The sequence below is a fragment of the Lactuca sativa genome, chromosome 6 (genome assembly GCF_002870075.4).
Source record: "Lactuca sativa cultivar Salinas chromosome 6, Lsat_Salinas_v11, whole genome shotgun sequence".
Taxonomy (NCBI): Eukaryota; Viridiplantae; Streptophyta; class Magnoliopsida; order Asterales; family Asteraceae; genus Lactuca; species Lactuca sativa.
Window position 1 is genome coordinate 66192023 of NC_056628.2, and position 19905 is coordinate 66211927.

Below are 19905 nucleotides of genomic sequence, written 5' to 3' on the forward strand. Positions count from 1 at the left end.
ACCGGTTGTGCTAGAAGATATTTTGTTAAATTTTTATGCAAACCTATATATATTGGAAACGGATAAGTTAAAAATTAAAATCTATGGGACTAAACGGGAATCGAACCCCGGGCCTTTGGCTGGACACAAGAAAAAGGTACCTCATGAATGCCAGTTGAACTGCAAACATTTTATTAATTTCTATGCGTAACATAATATATAATATATAATAACTACATAAATTGGCTAAAAATCAAAACCTATTTTTTGCGGGGCCCTGTGCGGTTGCCTACCTTGCACACCCTCAGGGCCGGGCCTGGGTAACAACCGGTCATAAGGGTAAAATGTAAATAATTTCAATAATTCAGTGGCAAATAGATAATGAAAAAAAAGTTTAGTGGCTAAATGTGAACAAAGTTGAAAGTTCGTTTCCCTCTCAAACTATCCTAATATTATACCCTAAAAAAGTATAAAAAAACGAATTATTTCACCACGCTCCTTAAGTTGTTCCTAACTATTTCTAGTTATTAAGGGTCACCCAATAAGTATTTTGTTTTTAGTTCATAAAGTTATATCAATGTAGTTTTGACCTTAGACACCTAATCTAACATTATTGACTACTAATAGGGTGTTTTGATTCTATGTGAATATCGATGCTCAACTTCATGTTTGAGCTGATGCAAATTAGCTTGAAATATTTTATGAAGACGACATTCTTAATGTAAATCCAATAGTTATTGATAATAGATTAAAATTGATGTCGTTGCTTAGTTTCATTAAATAATCAACTTCTTTTCCTCTCTCAGATGTTGGTTAGTTCGTTGGAAAGTTTCAGTATATATTTGACTCTTTGTGTTTCCTATACAAAACTGGTCAAGAAAAGCTATTTTGTGTATGTTTAAAGTAAAAATACAATATTGTTCTTTGTTATTTTTTCTTCTTTAATGAAAATAAGATAATTTAAACTCACAGACAAATTAATATTATATAAATTTAATTTCAAAATACAATCGTTAAAAGTAAAAAAACTTAAAATAAAAATTTTCTAACTAACGAAGGAGAATTCCTATAATAACTTTTTACATACGATGTTACTTTTAAAACTGTAATATAATATGGACCATTTATGTATCAATATATTTGACTATATGTATGTATTTAACCGTATGTATGTTTTCAACTATAGTATGTATATGTTAACACAAGCTACATAAGAAAAATTAAAAAGAAAAATAATATTAAAACTACTTCTAAATGTATGTTGTGTGTAATATGAAATTTTCGATATCCTTTTTAATAGTAAATATATTAATATGACGTATGTCAATACATGGAGCATAATAACATATATAATGTATCAATGTATGCATGTATTCTTTTATAAACAATGTATATGGTTTAATGTATGTCAATTTATATGTTGCATAATTTTATAACGCAAAAGTCATACATATAATATTAGGATAATTTTTATACATATAATATTGCATAGTTTTATAACATAAAACTTATACGTATAATATTGGTTTCGTTTTTCATTTTTTTATACATTTTTTGGGGTATAATATTAAGATAATTTGAAAAGGAAACGAACTTTCAACTTTGTTGACATTTAGTCACTAAACTTTTTTTTTTCATTATCTATTTGCCACTTAACTATTGAAACTCTTCACATTTTACCTTTATGGCCGGCTGTTACCGGTCATAAGGATAAAATATGAACAATTTCAATAGTTCAGTGACAAATAGATAATGAAAAAAAAGTTTATTGACTAAACATAAACAAAATCGAAAATTCATTACCTTTTCAAGTCATTATCCCTATTAAAATTGAGCACTTCGACATGACAATGCATATATTTTTATTATATTTTCTTATGTGTTAATTTTAATCGTATGCATTATCGTATAGTTTCTATTATTGAAATCTAAAATAAAATATAAAATTCAGTTCTATAAAAAATGTTTATTAATTAAAACTCTGAAAATCTAAATTACATTAAAATTAGTTTTAACGTTTTATGTTTGTATTTTGTTTAAACTTAAATTTAACAAATAACATGCAATTTAAAAATTGACTTTAGCAAACTGTGTAGCAGATTTTTTATATATGCAAACTTTCTTGACACTTACTTTTGTACAATATTAATTATAGAGACAAACACCCTTTAAAACTTAAATTTTGTCATCTAACCCGCCAAAACGCTTGAAATTGTAAGCTTGGGGTAATGCTACGATATAGTCATATTACAAATTTAAAAGTGAATTTTGCACCCTTATTAGACCTGAGACAAAATTCACAATTATAAATTTTAGTATGATTTAATCGATGTCATAGACAAGTCTAATCACACGATAAAGATAGGACTAAACATGTCACTTGAAAATATGTTTCCCTCATTACGATAAAAGACCTAAGAGGTGGACATATGATGCAGTTAATACCCGCTACAAACCAGTTAATCTTATTATCGTATGTGTTATTAGTTGCATATGATAATAAGGTTTAATGTTGATATTAGCTTTTGATAAATTAATGTTTTCATAAATACAAGGGTGATTAATCTTACTTAGTTTTAAACGTAAGCACAAAATTTAATGAGTTCCCCCAATATTCAATATATACCACTACAATGACTAATCATACATTTGCAGATTCACTACCATTTTCATGACATCAGATCATTACTGTTTTTGTGACATGGGCTCACGACCACTTTCGTGATACCTAACCTATCAGCCTGTAGGCTCATGGTTAAGAGCCATTTTGCCATCAAACCATACCAAGCATATAAACATAACATATAACAAATAATCAATCCTTCAAGACTCTGCTAGTCTAATTTGTAAAAGGACATAGAATTTTGTGTAATAAAAACAATAATTAGTAAGATGGTTATGGAGTTTGTAAATTTAGAAAACAAGCCAAAATGGTAAAATGGGAAAAGATTGTAATTTTAAAATGTTGTATGTCTTAATGAGTTTATGTTCTGTCTTTATTACGTCGAATATGATGGGATAGGATTATGGGGTTTGTCATTACCTCCGAATGCATATAAAATCTCATAAAAAATGTTTAATATGGAAGAGTTATGAATGCTGGAATATGGGGTAATTTGAATGGGATTGTAGATTCAAATTCTGTAATCTGCCAAGTGCAGGTGTTTGCAACATGTACACTAATTGATCACGCCACGTCGTTCAGGCCAGGTAAATGATGTTCGGTTTTATTTAAAAATAGTTTAAAACAAAGAGTCAAAACTATGAGGTTTGCAATGGAAGCTATTTTACATTTGAATAAACTAAAACCATTTTATCCACTAAGGATAATTTTGCAAATCATAGAAAAATTATAACAACCATAGAAAAGGAGAAGATTACAATACAATTAGGAAGTTGATGAAGATGACAAACTACTCAAAGAAGAGCTTATTTAGAAGTATCCACCGAGCAAGGATAAACCACTAAAACATGCAAGTCTTCACTTGTGTTAAGTTCTTCTTAAGCCTTAAAAGTTCATACCAAATGAACCTTAAAAAGAGAAGCAATTTAAGTGCTCTAATCTTCACTACACCACACAAGACGGAGGAGAGGTGAGAGCATCCAAAAACTCGATTTTGGCAGCCCTTACAAAAAGAGAAGATGTCATAAAAGCTAACTACTTTTTCTCATAACCTTTCCTTATATACCAAGACACATGATCTAATGGGTCATACCTTCTACAAAGTCATAGCATGGTACTAAAGACAAATATGTAAGCATAAATGAAAGACGAACAAGCAACATCATGCCACTCTTACAAACCCATGAATTTGAGTCCAAAAAGTCAAGGAAAGGAGTGTAATTTACACAATCATGTAACTAGTAGTTGGAATGAAACTAAATTGGTTACTCTAAGTGCCCAAAAAGTAGTAAACCAATATATATATATATATATATATATATATATATATATATATATATATATATATATATATATATATATATACACACACACACACACCTTATGAATAAAACTAGTTTTTTTTCTCATTTCTTATTATTTCCTAGAAACAATATTTCCTAATATGATGGTAAAATATTATTTTCATAAAATAATGTTTTTACAAATAAATACAAGTGTTTATAATATTTATTAATAATCAAAATTACTCTAACAAATAATCAATTCGTAATAACTTGTTATAAGGTGTGACCCTATAGGATCAAATGCCATTAGGAATATCATTCTGTATTGACTATTGGGCATAAAGATTTTTCAATCTCAAACTTGCACAAGACTCGTTATAGATTGATATAGATAGTAGCGAATGTCTAATAACATTTCATTGGCCCCAATAACACATGACGAAGAATGTCATTCATCAACATGCAATTCCCTAAAGCTCAAAGCTACAACTGATGTATAAGGTAAGTTTAACAATTATCTCTTTGTTATAGACATCTTGTTGAACATGAGACTTGGATCGCAATAAATTTCATTTGGTGTTCAACTTTGGGTACCACACGGTAGATGTCTAACTATAAATAAATAAGATGAACAAATCCCATATTGACTATATAATCCACTTGTATAGTTCACACCACATCTGAAAATGGATTTTATAATTGTCTGGTTAAGGATCAACGTTTGACCATATCAAAGCATAACACTTCCTATACAAGTCCTACTATGTATCTCAGGTGTTAAGGATACAAATATAGTACATTTTTTTCAATCATCACTCATGATAGCAATCCATGACATGATCTTGATGTGGATCCATTCAATATCAACTCCCTGATAAATACCTATGAATCTTGGTTACAACCCATTTCCTACTTTCATCTGGTGAAAGTCAACTAATCCAACTCATATTAGTCTTACTTCATAATTGCTCCCACAACTATAACCGACTATGAACTTTTAGAATAATACGATTATTCACAGATTAAACATGTTAATATAGAACATAACAAGTAATATTGTGAAGATCTTGTCCTAATATATCAAAACCATATATAATAGTTGTTGTCTTAATGTTCCAATATCCAAATACTAAATCCAAATCAAATCCCATTTGTAGAATAACAAAGGCTTATAGCTAAAGTGTGACCATTCATACTTAGCTTAAGGAAAAACTTTATTAATGGATCCGACTAAATTTAATTTGAGTGAACTTTATGAATACGATCATCTCCATATTTAACGATATTCTAAGTATAGCTAAATATCTTGGAGAATATGATTAGTGTTCTAATGTGATTTAGAGTCTCTTAGATTAATTAAGTATACTCATGAACTCACAAAAAATTTATATGTGATACTTGAATGATAGACTCAATATAGAATCTCAATAAACTCATTTATCAAATCATATTTGATTACAACTTTTGAAGTAGCAGTGCATTCTGATTTTGTAGTAGACTCTGCTATTTTTTTCTTGGATATCCTCCCTTGTTCCAGTCATGGAATAGATGGAATAAATCAAAAAAAGGATTTCCATAATGAAGTCATAATCCAATTGTAACTCATATTTATATCTATCTGTTTTGAAGTTAGTATCTTGTGTAGATCTTTACATGAAGTCCTTCTTCTAAAATCATTATCTCATATACATTCTCTTAGTTCTTCTTAAGTACTCTTAGAATGTCCTAATGGTCATCCAGTGACTTACCCATGTATCCAATTGGTATCTTATGATATGTTCTTAGCATGATCATATACATGGTCTTGTGCATAATACAACATAAATGATGGATTCATTTTCCAAGCAAATAGAATATAAATCATTTTATCTAGGTAAGACCTATGTGTTAGGTCATTTTGAGGCAGACTCAAAAGGACGCTATGTGGATATGCCAATAGTCATCCAAAGGAATCTTGTATCTTGATCTCTTTCAAGATATTGTCAACATATGCAAAAGATTGTAAAACTTATAACATTCATATTTATTAATCTCTATAGATTTTACATTCCAAGAATGTATATTTTCTTTCCTAAGTGTTTCATCTTTGAAGTACTTTTCGAGTCAAGGCGAAAGAGCCTTGCATAGTTAGAATGCAGTTTCTCATGATTAAGTATGTCTTGTTCATACAAGATTTGAAATATCACTACTGCTCCCACTAGTTCTTTGCAAACACCTATGTAATCTTTACTTTGATAAAAAAAAAATCATACCTTGTATTTTTCATATTCAAATGATGATTCCAACCTTGATATCTTTGCTTTATATCTATAAATTGATCTAAATCCTTACACGTTTTGTTAGGATAACATGGATTAAGAAAACCTCCAGGTTAAGCTACATAGACATCTTCAAGTAGGTTTCTATTAAAAAAGTAGTTTTTCTAAAAATCTAGTTGTCATATCTCATATTAAGAATATGTAGTTATGATAAATAATATCCTTATTGATCTAATCATAGCTACTTGTGAAAAGGTTTTATCATAGTCAATGACATGAGTATGATGAAGATGATAGTCAATCATATGAGTATGACAAAATCTGTTTATAAAAAATATTGCTAAATGTCTATAGATCTCCATGAGAGTATTCTTTTTAAAATAATTACTTACTCCTTTTAGCCTTGCTATAGAGAGGAAGACTAATCAAGCGCATACTTGATTATTATACATGATTTACATCTCATGTTCATGAATCTAAGTCATTAATTAGATTCAAGATCTAATTTAGCATTTTGGTAGTTGATGGATTTGCCAGAAACTGTAATACTTATCCTTTGTAACAAGGTATCACTTTGGAAGATATAAAATAATATGAGGTGAGTAAGAGAAATAGAGCATGGAGTTACTTTAAATTGAGGAATATTATTTAGAAAAAGATAACCGAGTAATGTTGTAGAGCTTGTAGAGAGGATTCCAGGGATATAAAGATCATCGAAAATGGAGTTTGTATGAAAAAGTTATGACTGTTTGAGGTTTAAAAGAAAATACGTTTCTATTTTGAGAAAGTCAACGGAAGGCAAAGTCAACGGTCAAGTTTTGACCATCACGGCGTAGTGGTAAGTTTGCCACGATGTGGCAATGAGTGAATCACTAAGACACGTATCAACCGGACAACAACATGTAGCAATTTGATTCCCACAACATGGAAGAAGATTCACCACAACATGGCACAAATCGAGTCATCGAGACACACAGCAAAAGAGTGTGAGACATGGTGAAACCGAGATCCCTTTGATCGACATGAGATGGCTTATAGATGGCCATGATGTGGAAAATTCAGAGTATACATATACAAGTCATGTGTCATTTTGAGGACTTTTGGCATGCGGGATTGGAGATGCTACTCGGGAGTCATTCTTGGTAGATTATATTGGAGATGTTATACCATTGTACGGGTGATACGGGGCTGAGTATGAGATACTTTGAGGTGACTTTTACCCCGTTAACTATGATTTTGATATGTTATATTTAGTGAGATATATTTGACCCAAGTATGGGTTACGAGTATTCGTGATATGGTGTTGTTATGAACCCGTTGGTAAGATCAGTGAGTAAATCTTACGATAAAAGATTTAGTTGAGATTGCAACGGTTGTAAACCCTAACAAATGAGAAATGCCCATTATGATAGATTTCGCTAATGTCTTATGGGTTAAGACTATTATGATTACATTATGAGATTTGATTAGATTGATGACAAAAGGTCCTGAGGGTAGCTAGTAATAAATTATGACAAGTTTTGAGAAACTTGTTATTTAATGATAAGGTGCTACCACATGATGAGATGATAGACAACAATGGATTGAAATTGGAACTGGAATATGTATGCTAATTAACCAGGTGAGTAATTCTACTCTAACATCCATCGATGTGTTGCTTGTGTTATACGTTATACGATTTATATGATAAATTGTTAAAGAGAAATTGATTGATACTAGATAAATTGATTATTCTAAGAGATAAATATATGATCGATAGATTGATTTTCATTGATGATATAGATTATAATTAAGAGATAGATTACATTAAAAGATTGATTATTTCTGAGTAATAGCTTATGTTATATTTGTGATATATGTGATATGCGATATATGAATTGTACAGAGATTTAAATAATTGATTTCGTAGAGAAATTATTAATTATTATGAGTTAGAAAATTATTGAGAAATACATTATAATTGATAGATTAATTACAATTAAGAGATAGACCATGATTGATGGATTTGTCATGAACAAGTGAGAGATTAGGATAATGAGATTAATTCCCATTGAAAGAGAGAGATTCTAATAGAGAGATTTATTTATTATTGAGAAAGATAGATTATGATAGCACGAGATACATTATGACTGTGAGATAGATTATTGATGAGAATTAGATCATCGATTGAGAGACAAATTATCTATTGAGAGATAAAGCTTAATTGATATATTGATTGTGAATGATATATATATATATATATATATATATATATATATATATATATATATATATATATAGAGAGAGAGAGAGAGAGAGAGAGAGAGGGATCTTTAATCAAGAAAGTGATTACGAATGAGAAATAGATTACCAATTTAAAGATAGAATTTTGAATGAGTGATAGAGTATTACAGAGGGTTTAATTATGAGAATACCACTAATTATATAAATTAATTATTAGATAATTGAGAAATAAGTTATAATGTGATTTTATGATTTATATGATTATCTTATAGTAGATGTTATTCACTAAGTTGTAAGGCTTTTGTTGTTATGATGATCTGTTTTGCAGATACACTATTGTGATGCCCGGCTTGATCCTGTACTTTAGGCCAGTACGATCCTTGTGATAACTACTTGTATTCCAAAATGCTAATATACACCAAAATTATTGTAAACTTTTAAATGATAAATTAACATTTTGGGGTGAATTTGGTATGAAATCCTGGGCGTTACAAGTTGGTATTGGAGCCGTGGTTTAAGTGAATTAGGTTCTTATAGTAGATTACTAATCTTAAACTATAGAGTAAAAATAATAATTGATCTGATATGATAATTATGATTTAGGTATATTATTTAATACTTATGGAATTTTGATATATATATATATATATATATATATATATATATATATATATATATATATATATATATATATATATATATATATATATATATAATTTTATTTCCCTATAAATCATGTTGTGATGCATTGCGAGAGAGTGTTGTAAAGTATGATTGTGAGATCCATAGTTAAATACGTAGCACAATGACTAGAGATACGTGGTGTAGTGATCTGAGATACATAATAAAGTTAGATCGATTAATAGCAATGTAATTTGCTAATCACGATGTGAAGGGAGAATGACCATGACGTGACCATAAAGTAGGATGTTATAACTGAGTTGTAGAGATCACGATGTGGAGAGAATAAGATCACGATGTGATGACTAGATCACCACGACATGGTTTGGGTCAAGCCACGACGTGATTATGAGGGTGAGTAGATAAAGGTAGTGTACTTATGGTTGCCGCGACGCGACGAGAGTCTTCCACGACACGAATAAAAACTAGATTGTATTATGATTATTTAGGATGATGGACCACGACATGGTGAAGAGGATACCATGACATGACAACGAAGAGTGAGAAAAGGAGACTATGGTATGATGAGAAGCTTGTTACGATGCAATGTGTAACACTTGGTTTCCCGGTATGAAATTATTTTCAAGTTATGTATGTTTTCTCTTTAGGACATGGCGTGTTGGAACCTCGACATGGCGTGCCGAGATGTCTTTGGCCGTGGAGTTTAATGATCCCACACGGCGTGTTGAGGTGCCTTAACACGGTGTGTTGGTAGTTGGGAAGGAAACCCTAATTTTTAAGGTGGTGCACCCAGTTTAAAGGCCTTAAGTCCCCTTGACCGGCCTCTTTACCAACCTCCCTTCTTCTCTAAAACCCTAAATTGAGTATTGAGCTTAATTGGTGGTGTTCTTGAGGTTTTGAGTGGTTTCTTGTGGGTTTTGTGTACATTTGAAAGAGCTTTGGAGTTTGAAGGTGTCTAGCTTGGAAGGAAGGCCATAGATCAAGAATCTCACTACTTGTTGCAGTCTCCTTGAGGTATCGAGTTCATACCTTGCTTTATTGTTGATTAGATCTTTTCTTGTGGGGTTTTGTTATGATTTTTCGCTCATTGTTGGGTTGTCTAAGGATTTAAGTTATTTCATGGGTTGTCCTGTTAGATCTGAGCATTTTGTGGCCTCCTTTGGCTAAAAGGTGCAAGCTTTATAATATTCTAGGTATCATGAATGCATTAAGTCCTTTATTAAGCCCTCCTTGAGTTTTAGAGCTTCTCATTGGCATGGATGAATGTAAAGTTGGCAACTTTACATGGTCTTCAAGCTCTAAGGTGTCAAATCTGCATTTTGGGCCCATTACTTTGAAGATTAAGTGCTTACTAGTTAAGCCCTCACTCTATTAAGCCTAGGGTTTGGGTTTTGGACTCATTTTGATGGTTCTTAGGGGTAAAGTTGGAAACTTTACCCTTCTAGATATCATTTTGGTTGAGATCTGAGCTTTGGGGCTCTTAGATTCGATGAGGGCAACTTAATTTATTAAGCTATTAGATTTTAGGTGAACACAACATGTTGGTTTGGTTTTTCCCGACTTTGTATTTCATGGAGAAACACGGCATGTTGGGCGTAAATGTTGTATGGGAACCTTTATAGCCATGCAAAGGCTTAAAGGTTTCGACTTTATGGATTAAGAGGTATTAGAATGGCCAGATCTGGAATGTGAGATTGTGTCTTAACTGTTTAAGACACTAAAATGAAGAAAGTAAGAAAGTGGGATTTACGTTGGGCGTAATCCCAGTACGCGCTACGTAAGGGTCGCGTTCCCCGATTCTGGAGCGCAAGGGTACGCCCTGCGTATAGGAGTTGGTACACCCTGCGTACTGCTTGCTGTTGACTTTTGTTGACTTTTAGGGTTTTGGTCAACATGTGGACTTTTGAGTCAGGGAGGGGTAAAATGGTCTTTTACCCTTCTGTGGGATTGTAGAAAGGGGTGTAGCATAGCCTTGAGAGTCGTTAATGATTTGGAATGATTATTTGTTGTGATTAGGCGAGGCTAGGTCGTTGTTTCGAGATTTAGAGATATCGAGCACGTGAGATACTAGACATCATACGAGGTGAGTCTTCTCACTATACTGTACCTAGAAGGGTACCTATGTGTGACCAGAAGGTCTGGTATGCTATGAGATATATGCATTGTATGCTATGAGTTGCATGTTTCGTATGCGCTATGTATGCTATGCTTGATATGGGCGGGAAGGCATTATGATATGGGCCGGAAGGCATTATGATGTGGACCGGAAGGTCAGGGAGTTATGGACCGGAAGGTCGACACGGGTAGGACCGGAAGGTTTACCGGGTTGGGACGGAAGTCCCCTGAGACACATGGATCGGAAGGTCGTGTGGAGTATCGCCTGGGAAGGCGTATGTGTGTAAGTGGTATATTGGGGAACTCACTAAGCTTCTTGCTTACAGTGTTTATGTGTAATGTGTATCAGGTACTAGCGAGGACCGTGGGAAGGCACCGGCATGACTCGTACACACACACACACATAGGCGGATTTGGATATGTTTGATCTTGGGATTGATATGTTTTGTATTATGACCATCTTACATTGGATTTTATGGTTTGTCTTGAATGACATTATGTTTTAAAGAAATGAAAATTGTTTTGAAAATTTACGTTGTTACAAAATTGAGGAATGCTATTTAGAAAAAGATAATTGAGTAATGTTGTAGAGCTTGTTAAGAGGATTTTGGGGATATAAATATCGTTGAAAACGGAGTTTGTATGATAAAGTTATGACCGTTTGAAGTTTAAACAAAATACGTTGCTATTTTGAGAAAGTCAACGTAACTCAAAGTCAACAGTCAACTTTCGATCACCACGACATGGTGGTAAATTTTCCACGACATGGCAATGAATGAATCACCAAGACATGTGTCAACTGGACAGTAACACGTGGCAATTTGATTCCCACGATGTGGAAGAAGATTCACCATGACGTGGCACAAGTCGAGTAACCGATACACATGGTGGAAGAGTGTGACACGTGGCAAAACTGAGATCCATTTAATCGCCACGACGTGGCATATAGACGGCAACGAAATGAAAAATACAGAGTATACATATACGAGTCATGTGTCATTTTGAGGAGTTTAGTCACGCAGGATCGAAGATACCACTCAAGAGTCACTCTCGGGAGATTATACCGTAGATGTTATACCATTATACAGGTGATAAGGGCCCGAGTATGAAATGTGTTGAGGTATCTTTTACCCTATTAATTTATGATTTTGATATGTTATATTTATTGAGATATATTTGACCCGAGTATGGGTTACGAGTATTCCTGATATGGTGTTGTTATGAACCAGTTGGTAAGATCAGTGAGTAAATCTTATGATTAAAGATTTAGTTGAGACTGTAAGGGTTATAAAACCTAACAAATTACAAATACTCGTTATGATTGATTTAGCTAATGGAGTATGGGTTAACCCTATTATGATTACATTATGATATTTGATTAGTTTGATGACAAAAGGTCCCTGAGGGTAGCTAGTAATAAATTATGACAAGTTTTGAGAAACGTGTTATTTAATGATTAGGTGCTAGCACATGACGAGCTGATAGACAACAAAGGATTGAAATTAGAACTGGAAAAAGTATGCTAATTAACCAGGTGAGTAACTCTACTCTAACATCCATCGATATGTTGTTTGTATTATACATTATATGATTTATATGATAAATTGTTAAAGAGAAATGATTGATACTGGAGAAATCGATTATTCTAAGAGATAAATATATGATCGAGAGATTGATTAGATATATTATAATTGACAGATAAATTACATTAAAAGATAGATTATTTCTGAGTAATACCTTATATCAAATTTGTGATGTAAATGATATTTATGATATCTACGATATGCGATATGTGAATTGTAAAGAGATTTAAATAATTGATTTTTTTGAGAAATTATTCATTATTATGAGTTAGAACATTATCTAGAAATACATGATAATTAATAGATTAATTACAATTAACAGATAGTCCATGATTGATGGATTGGTCACGAACAAGTGAGAGATTAGGATAAAGAGATTAATTCACATTGAAAGAGATAGTTCCTAATAGAGAGATTTATTAAAATTGAGAAAGATAGATTATGATAATGGGAGACACATTATGACTGAGAGATAGATTATTGATGAGAATTAGATCATCGATTTAGTGAGAAATTATCTATTGAGAGATAAAGATTACTTTATAGATCGATTGTGAATGAGAAATTCATTTTAATAGAGAGAGAGAGAAAGAGAGATAGAGAGAGAGAGAGAGCGAGAAAGAAAGAAAGATGGATCTATCGAGAAAGTGATTACGAGTGAGAAATAGATTACCGATTTAAAGATAGAATTTTGAATTAGTGATAGAGTATTACAAAGGGGTTAATTATGAGAATATCAATAGTTATATAAATTAATTATTACATTTGTGAGAAATAAGTTATAATGTGATTTATATGACTTATCTGATAAATTAAATTTTTTGGGTGTACTTGGTATGAAATCCTAGGCGTTACAGAAACCATCAAGAATAACTCATCAATGAGTGATTCCATATTTATAATGTTATAGATGATTACTACCATATATGCGAACAATTTATGTTTATGAATAACTATTTTTCATGTTCAAAAATCCCTTATTAAAACTAGTGCCAACTGTTGCTACATTAGACTATGGTTCTTGAGCTGCTTCACGTTCCATGGGCCACCCACTTTCTTTTTCATTAAAAGCATGAAGTTTGTATAAATAATTTACGAAACATTATTTAGATTATTCTACAAATATGTAATTAGTAGATTTTTGGTTTATAAGCTTTAGTCTAAAATAGACTTCAAATCCATAAAACATTAAGTAAGATTATGATGGAGCCTTTACATACTAAATCTTATAAAGAGTTTTTTCTACTTATTAGTTGGTGTTTGTATTCGAGATACAAGTAATAATGATTAAGGCATAATCCCAAAAGAGTAAAGGAAGATAATTTCATCAATTAGAAAGTAAACCATATATATATATATATATATATATATATATATATATATATATATATATATATATATATATATTAAGGTTTAATTCATTCTTTATTATCTCTAATTCTATAGATGGTATTAGTTTTTTGTACCTAAAATTTATGTTTGAAAACTTCAACAAAGGTTTCACAATTATGTTTTAACATATAAAATATAATTACAACGACTATATTTGTTAGTGAGGTTTAGGGAAAATATCATTACAAATCTTTTATATATAAATAAGATCCACATATGTCAAATAAACTATATTATTTGTCTTCAAAAATCTATTTCTTAAAGTTGGAATATGTGAATTTCATTTATATAATAAAGATAACAATGTCTTAGATAAGATTAATTTAAAACAAGTTTATTTAGAAAGTGTTTGCATATAGAACTTGTTTATTTAGAAAATATTGATATTTACTTTATTATTCTATTAAAAGATCTAGTTATCTAAAATCGAATTTTTAATCTTTACCGAATATAAAGGTGATCATTATGAAAAAACGATTTAAATAAATAATCAATTTTTAATACCTTAACTGAGACATATATTTAGACACGTTAAATTAGAACATACATTGTTCTAAAAAAATATTGTTTTACATTACAAGTACTTTATGTTCTAAGCATAAATCATAAACTAAACTCCAAGAGTGCAATCCAACTTGCTTGTGCTCATCTAGTTACTCTTCTATAAATATCTACAAGCCATTCACAAATATTAGATTAAAATTAAGTACCGAGTACTTGTTTGTTATATGAAAAATATAAGTTCTATCTAGTAGATACATGAAGTACTAGTCTCTTCAGACTTTCTGTTTAGATAAGAGGGATAGTTCCTCTTCTAGTGTCATGTTTATTCATAAAAGAAACATGATCCATTAATGCGGACCTTCTTGGATTTCTTGGGCTTAAAGGTATCCATTACATAAACTATGGGCCTCGAAGATCATCCATGGTGACTCTTTCAGCCTTGCCTTATTCCATTATTTGAACCGGCTCAAAACAAATATCACTATATTATTGGAATATCTACTTAACCTTTAAGAACATATGATATACATTTAAATTATCAAAGACTTCCTGGAAGTCAGGAATAACTATTCTTAGTTATGATATTAGAAACATCTTCAACATCACAATGCTGGCACCAGGTATCATGTTTAGGTTTTATGCTGAAAAGATGGTTTAGGAATATGACCTTTTAAGAATGTTATTAGTTTAGCAAGTGAAATATGATGCATGGTTACGAGATTGGATTTTGTTCCATCTAAAAATTCTTTTAGTATTTTTAATATTTAATCCTCAATAAATAATACCCTTTTAGTTTCTGTAACATTAATTATCAAAGTTTAGGATCTAAGTTGCAAAACAAATAAAATGGTTAGGTGACCTTTATCTCACTAATCTGAATCCAACCAGGTAAATATCGATTATCAATTGTATACTAGTATATAATTTCTAGATTTATGGGATCGTTAATAACAAAGTTTAATAGAACTGTTTGATCCTATCTATTCCTCGGATCTCTGTTGCATATGTGACCTTGATCACAACAGATTTCTAATCAAATCATCCACTTTAAAGAACTTGTGTAATCGGCCCATAATATGGTTATACAAATCGCGAATACACCCCGAACATCAAAACATAACACTAAGTGATTAGGTAACATTTATCCTACTAGTGCATACAAGAGACACGCTAGTGCTATTCAAATATGATTACATATATTTGAGGTTTAAAGGCAGTTTTGATGTTTTTATAATTCTAGTTTAAAAAAAACATATTATATCATAGTTATTGCATGCATCCAATAAACCATGATTTAATTTTTTATTTAAAATCACATTTTGACATTTTTATTTAAAATCATATTTTAACAATGTTTTTTTATAAAATCAAAATTTTATATTATCGATGCGGTCAAATTTTAAAGTTAATAAATAGTATTAAATTTAGACATTTGAGTGCTTTAGAGTATTTATAAACCTTTTAATTAAATTTCCTTTTATAAAATAAGGTTTGGAGTCTGATATGTTAAGAAAATCTCAATTTTAAACTTATCTAATTTTAATCCCAAAATTTACCGTTCGCTACGTTAGCTAGTTTTAAACGATAAATCTTTTTTTTTTTTTATTTTTAGAACTATTTTTATCATTAATGTTAAAAGGTAAATTTCATTAAAACAAACTCCTTGTGATGTTATTTATGCTCAAAACATTTTATACATGTGAAATCTAATTTAACAATAATAACACAATATTAACATAAATTTAAATAACACAAGCATACAAAAGATATGTGCATAAACCAACCAACTAGTTACATTTTTGTGAGCCATCAAAAAAATATCAAGTCCATTAATTCCTAAAGGGACATAAGGGGACCAAAAATCTTGTATTGTATTCATGCTCCACTTGCTTTAACACATTGTAGCAAGTTTATAAAAATAATTTTATAAAGTTTGAGAGCTTTAATAATATCAAGTTTATAAACTTTTGGTATTCAAAAATGGTCATTATCTTCATTCTTGTTACATTTTTATAAAAATAAACTATTTCTAAAACTAATTTATTACATACGAAAATAAACAAAATGAAAGCTATCTATTTAATTATTAGATACTATATGAATACATAAATATTACAATCATTTTAAGAAATCAACACAAACACATTTAGAAGGGGCCCATGACTACTTTATGCATATCATATATATATATATATATATATATATATATATATATATATATATATATATATATATATATATATATATATATATATATATATATATATATATACTAAAAATTATATAAAACAACACTTTGTTTTTCTAAGACAATATTGGTTACAAAAAATGCATTTAAACTTTTGTCATTAAAAAATAACAATTAGAAAGTTCTAATAGAAAGTATGTATGAATTTTCTTACAAAAAGAAAACCATCAATGCTTTTCAAAACACAAAGATAACAACAACTTATCAAATAATCTAACAAAGCTTGCAAAAATAGATCTGATACCAATTGTTGGGTTTTATTCAAAAGTATTCGGAAATAAATAGTCAAAACTACGAGTTTAGCAACGGAAGCAACTTTATGTTTAAACAATCTAAAACTATTTTACCCCCTAAGGATCATTTTTCAAAGCTAGGAAAGATTAAATCAACCATAGAAGGAGAAGATTATAACCTTTGTAGTCTTCATTTGATTCTCATGGGAGATGAATATTGATGAAATGATGCATGAAGCTTTTAAGAAAAAGCATTCTACAAGTATCCACCAAGCAAGAGGAAACCACCATAGATCCTAGTATTCACTTGTAAATAAGTTACTCTTAAACTATTAAGACATATCTGATGGGTTTTAGCCATAAGAACTTTCCTATGTGCGCATGCAAAACCCTAATGCTTGGATCTAGGCTTTCTAATAAACATGCTTTGAATCCAAGACTTCTAATTACTAATTAGGTTAAACAAGAACATTAAAACAGATCTAGAATCATACCTTTGAGTTCCTTGTTGATCTTGATGTCTTGGAGCTTCTAGAGTCACAAATGTCACTCCTCTAATGGCTTACAAACACCAAAGCAATAAGAATGATTTAGGAGAGAGGAGAGGGGAGGAATTCGACCAGAGTTCTCTTGCTTTTTCAGAAGTGTCGAATTCCCTATGCCATGGGGTCTATTTATACTTGTAGATTCCTTAATGATTACAGATAAGTCCCTATCAGATAATCTTCTCTTAAGGCTATCCAAATCCATTCCTAAGATAAGTATATGGACGATTTTAGCTTTCCTAAAGCTCTTAGAATCCGTCCAAAGTATATCCAAATGGATTTACAGTTTAAAGCTTAACTATCAAACAATTGACAGTTTATACCCCTTTATTTAATTAATCTCTTTAAGTCACCAAATTAATTCTAATTAATTCTATGACTTATATTAATCAAATAACAAATATATTATTCATTATATTATTCCCATAATATATTAATAATATTTATTCTCTCTTAATAAATCATCCTATCAAGTTGCTATGGTGAAGGCAACCCAAAAGGACCATGCACAACCGGATATAGTTACAGCCTTAGACACTATTCCAACAGTCTCCCACTTGGATAAGTCTAGTAACTATACAAGTACAACTTGGTTTGCAATCGTAGCTCTCAAAGACGCTGTCAACTCTGATCTAATCAATCTTGTCCTTTAGATAAGGGAACGTACAGTCCTCTGTTAGATATCATGCTGACAATCCTATGGAATGGTTAGTCAAGCATTTAGGTTTCTCGATCTCTGATTTATTTGACATAGAACTTAATCGAACACATCAATTCAGTTCTGACCGGGCCCGGCACATAAGTCAAATCAAATCATCGAGCGGCCGAGATATCGCTTTTACCTTCTTAGATAAAAGTTACAGATAAACTTCGACTTATATGCATTTACTTATTCATTTACCAACTATACACAACAATACGTTTTATAACACCAAGTTACTGATGCGTTTTCGTATTATCAATGTACAATCAATTAACAAATAATAAACCATATATCTAGGTTTTAAGACTATATGATATTATCGTCTTGCGATCACCTTTTATATCTTATTCCATAAGGTGATTCCAGCAAGCGCGGGTTTATTCCAATGCTCAAAACTAGTTCATAAGCACTCATGAACGTTGCAGCAATCCTTTGCTATGTCTAACATCATTTAGACATTCTACACACCAATTCACGACAATCTTCTTTCATATCTACTTCCAACATATGAACGATTGTGGACCATTTGAACAATTCTATTATTCCTAATAATTTCAATTATTCTGGAAGTCAAAACATGCAAAGTGAAACAATAGCTAAACAATTAACATAAGATAGTAACATTACTCATAAATAAAACTCCTTTATTTAATCATCAAATGTCAATTACATTTATCTATTACACGTTTCTAATACTATCTAATCTATGCTAATATCATCCTTCAGCCCAATACTCCTAGCATGCTGCAAGTGCTTAACCCTACTCAGTCCCTTCGTAAGCGGATCTGCTGGGTTATCTTCTGATGATATCCTCTTAACTACGAGTTGTCCTTCTTCTACACGATGTCTAATGAAGTGATACTTTCTGTCGATATGTCTTGATCTACCATGATCCCTCGGTTCCTTGGTTAAGGCAACCGCACCTTCGTTATCACAGAAAATCTCCATTGGCTCCTTTATGGCAGGTACGACTCCAAGATCACCGATGAAGTTCTTTAGCCATATTGCCTCCTTCGACGCTTCGCTCGCTGCAATGTACTCTGATTCGCACGTTGAATCAGCTACGGTTTCCTGCTTGGAACTTTTCCATGTCACTGCTCCTCCATTTAGGGTAAAGACCCAGCCCGACTGCGAACGGTAGTTGTCCCTGTCGGTTTGAAAACTGGCGTCACTATACCCTCGCACCTTCAAGTCATCACTTCCTCCGAGGACTAAGAACCATTCCTTCGTCCTCCGAAGGTACTTAAGGATATTCTTCACCGCTATCCAATGGGCTTTGCCAGGATTCCCTTGATATCTGCTAACCATGCTCAAAGCGAAGGCTACATCAGGGCGAGTACAAGTCATAGCGTACATGATTGAGCCAACTGCGGAAGCGTATGGTACTCGGCTCATTTCTGCTATCTCAGCTTCGGTACTCGGACTTTGAGTCTTACTCAACTTGGCATTACTTTGTATCGGTAGTTCTCCCTTCTTTGAGTTTTCCATACTAAAACGTTTTAGTACCTTCTCTAAGTAAGTATTCTGACTAAGTCCAATTAGTCTCTTACTTCTTTCTCTTACTATCCTTA